Consider the following 3,916-nt stretch of genomic DNA (forward strand, 5'->3'; position numbering starts at 1 on the left):
GTGCAGAGCAGCCCTGGGCAGCCTCCCCCAGAAAAGTCCCCACTCTGGTGGTTGGGAGGGGCATTGCCAGCAGCGGGACCCCACACTGAGCTGGTCTGGCCCCTCCGGGGACAGAACAGGCACACGACAATAATAGCAACCATAAAAGAAACCCAAGGAGCACAGCTCTTGCTGTGCCCCAGACAAGGCTGAGCTTGGCTTCCTGGCCACTCTCCCATTGCATTTAATTCTCATGACCCTATGAGGTGTACACAAGTATTATTCCCCGTTTTACAGACTAGGAGCCAAGGCCCAGAGTCATGGAGCATCAATAATCCTAATGGCACACGTGCACAACGCTCACAAAGGGACCTCAACACACTCCCAGGGTATGTCCTGCTGCTCATAAGCATCCTTCTAGCAAGGGCATCTGTGACAGCAGAATCCTTAATGGGGGTGTCACTGGGTGAAATGCCCACCGATCAAGTCCGTGTACAGGACCCCAGTGAGGTGGACATGGAAGGTGGACCAAGCCTATGGTTGAGGGAAGGTCATTGCTGCTGGTACATATCGATCCCGTTTGTGTAACACACGTGTTACAGATATAAAACCTGGGGCGGTGCTGGGGCAGATGGGGCACCCTAGTACACACATGCTGGAGGACACCCACACAGAGCCCAAAGACCACACCTCCCGTACCTCAGCATCCAGCACCCGCACAGAGCTGATCACGGGAGACCTGCCAGGGCACTCTCGTTCTCCCTCTTTCTCTCTCCACCTGGGCCTCTCTGCCCACCTGGCTGGGAATAAAGCACTGGAGGTGGTCTGGGCCCAGATCCTGGGTGCAGAGTCCTGGCTGGGCCTCCAGGCCTGGTCCAGACAACGGAGGCTTGGAGTCTTGGCTTTGCACCTCCTCAGCATCCCTACTCCTCTTTCTCTTCCTCTCTGCTTCTCTCTTACTTGCTCCTGTCTTCCTCTCAGTGTTCTGAAGAGTCCTCCTCAGTGGCAGCAGATACACAGGTGACACGTCCTGCTGCCTCAGTCACACACAGTGCCTTTCCTCCTGCCCCAGAGACTCATGCTGTTTCTGGGCATCAGTCTGGGGTCAGGCTGAGCTGTGGTGGCTACAGCCTCACTTGAGCTGTGCTCCCAGCCTGGCTCCGGCTGCACTTGAGCTGGATGAATAAAGAAGCTGCTGGCCTCGATGTCCCTGCCCACCCCTCCCCTGCAGAATCCCTGGGCCCAGTAGAGTCATGGGAGGATGGAGGCTTCTGGGACCAGTGGCAGCGCCCAGGGCGGGTGTGGTGCCAGAGGACAGAGAGGGTGTGAGGATGGAGGGCTGAAATGGAGGATGGGGTGAAGTGGGGGCAGGGCTGCACCCTTACAGACAGGCCTCCCAGGGGTAGGTCTGTTCTTCCTCATCTCTGCCTCTAGCCCAGTGCCTGCCTGGCTGTTCCCTGTGGCCCTAGGACACTGAGGGGCAGGAAGTTAGGCAGCTTCTGATGCAGACTTTCTGTGGTCTTGGGCCAGTCAGGGTACCAAGCCAGGCTCAGTTTCCCCATCTGTTATATGGGGCAAGGTGAGGGGAAGGTACAGGCCTAGGCATGCCCACCAGGTACCAGGAAGACAACTACCAACGACTGTAGGGTATCCACACAGGCCCTTCTTGTCTGTGCCTCCCGCCCCCATAGTCACCCTTTCGCTTAAGTACCGTTGCTCTCCCTGGCTTCCATGTGGACACCCGCCCAAGGCCACACAGACGGAGAATGCTGGTGTCAGGATTTGAACTGGTTGCCTCTCTTAGGCAGTCTGCTGTCTGAGCGGAGCAAGAGGATGCCAGACACTGGCCCAGGATCGGGGCTGCCTGATCCCTGCACTGGCCAGAGGAGGCACCACAAATCCTGCCTGCACGTCCCCCCAGCCCACCCTGCTCAGAGCTGTTCAGTGCATCTTAGCTTGATGAGGTGTGGGGAATTCATCAACCTCCCACAGAGCCCGCTGAGAGCTGGCTATGAGTCCAGCCACCTCCCTGTCCCAGCAGCAGCCCCCAAAGCCTGAGGCTTAATCCCCCAGGCATGTCCTGCCCTTCATCTTTCCCAGGCTGTGTTGCCCTTCTGCCCCTCTTCTCTAGTTGAAGCTGGTCACCTCACCCAAGTCTTCCTCCTGGAAGCTCTCCCTGACTCCCCATCCTTCAGTACGTCTAGATTCCATTCCCATGCCCAGAATTCCGCCTCCTAGCATACAGGAGCCTCTCAGGTGCCTGGTGCCAGGGCTGGTGAGGCTCCAGATGGTGGCCAGCCAAGGGATCGAGGAGGACACCCCTCAGTGAGAGGAGCAGAAGGGCGGGAGTCAGGAGACCACTGTGGGCCTTCTCTGAGCCTTAACGCAGGACACTTGCCCAGCAGGGTTTGCGGAAGAGAAGGCCTAGGAGGACCGACAGCTTCTCTCCAACCTGCACATCGGAGCTGGCCGGGCTCCCAGGGAAGTCTCAGAGCATGAATGGACTCCTTGCCCCACCCCGCAGCAAGCAGAGAAACAGCCAACACTGGGGACCTCCTTCTGGGCGGCCTCCATGCTTAACCCTGCAGTTTCCACCTACAGAACAAGCACCAACTCCAGCCTGGAGACCCCAAGCCAAGGGCCAACCTTGCCTTCTGTTTGCCCAGCACTGCCCATCTAAATGTCTGAGGTACTGGTCTGACATTCCCCATTTTCCCAATGAGGAATCTGGGGCTTTGCAGGGTTAGTAACATGCCCAAGGTCACACAGCTGTAGGTGGCAGAGCTGGGGCTCAGCCCCGGGCTGTCCTGCACCTGCAGGCATAACTCCACTATGATGACCTGCTCAGCCCACACACGGAGAGCATCTGCGGCCCTCAGCCAGAGGTAGCCTGTTTTGCACAGGGTTTTCTTTTTCTTTTAAAATTTTTTTATTAAAACAAAATTTTTAGTGAAGTATAGTTGATTTACAATGTTGTGTTAGTTTCAGATGTACAGAGAAGTGATTCAGTTACACATATATGTATTCTTTTTTAAATTTATTTTTTAGTTTTGGCTGTGTTGGGTCTTCGTTGCTGCACGCAGGCTTTCTCTAGTTGCGGCAAGCAGGCTTCTCATTGTGGTGGCTTCTCTTGTTGCGGAACACAGGCTCTAGGCTCATGGGCTTCAGCAGTTGTAGCACGCAGGCTCAATAGTTGTGGCTTGCGGGCTCTAGAGCACAGGCTCAGTAGTTGTGGCACACGGGCTGAGCTGCTCTGTGGCATGTGGGATCTTCCTGGACCAGGGCTTGAACCCATGTCCCCTGCATTGGCAGGCAGATTCTTAACCACTGAGCCACCAGGGAAGCCTTATGTATATATATTCTTTGTCATATTCTTTTCCATCATGGTTAATTACAGGATATTGAATATAGTTCCCTGTGCTATACAGTAAGACCTTATTGTTTATCTATTTTATATGTAGTAGTTTGTATCTGCTAATCCCGAAGTCCTAATTAATCCCTCTCCCACCACCTTTCCCTTTTGGTAACCACAAATTTGTTTTCTTTGTCTGTGAATCTGTTTCTCTTCTGTAAATAAATTCATTTGTGCCATATTTTAGATTCTGCATATGTGTGATATATGATATTTGTCTTTCTCTGACTTATTCACTTAGTATGATAATCTCTAGGTCCATCCATGTTGCTGCAGATGGCATTATTTCATTCTTTTTTATAACTGAGTACTATTCCATTGTATATATCGCATGGGGTTTTCTGTGCTGCATCTCAGGATGTCTGAGCCCACAGAACACCGAGCCCATCTGCATGGATCTGTGTAGCCCTCCAGAGTGGACTCTGAGCCCAGGCAGGTGAGCTGGGCTCTGTAGGAGGCTCCCTGCCCCCAGCACCACTCTCCCAGGTTCAGCAGGGTCCGGGGGCCACCGCCGAAGTCACCCCC

Source organism: Lipotes vexillifer, unplaced genomic scaffold (assembly GCF_000442215.2).
Source record: "Lipotes vexillifer unplaced genomic scaffold, Lipotes_vexillifer_v1.1 scaffold500, whole genome shotgun sequence".
In the NCBI taxonomy this organism is placed as follows: Eukaryota; Metazoa; Chordata; class Mammalia; order Artiodactyla; family Lipotidae; genus Lipotes; species Lipotes vexillifer.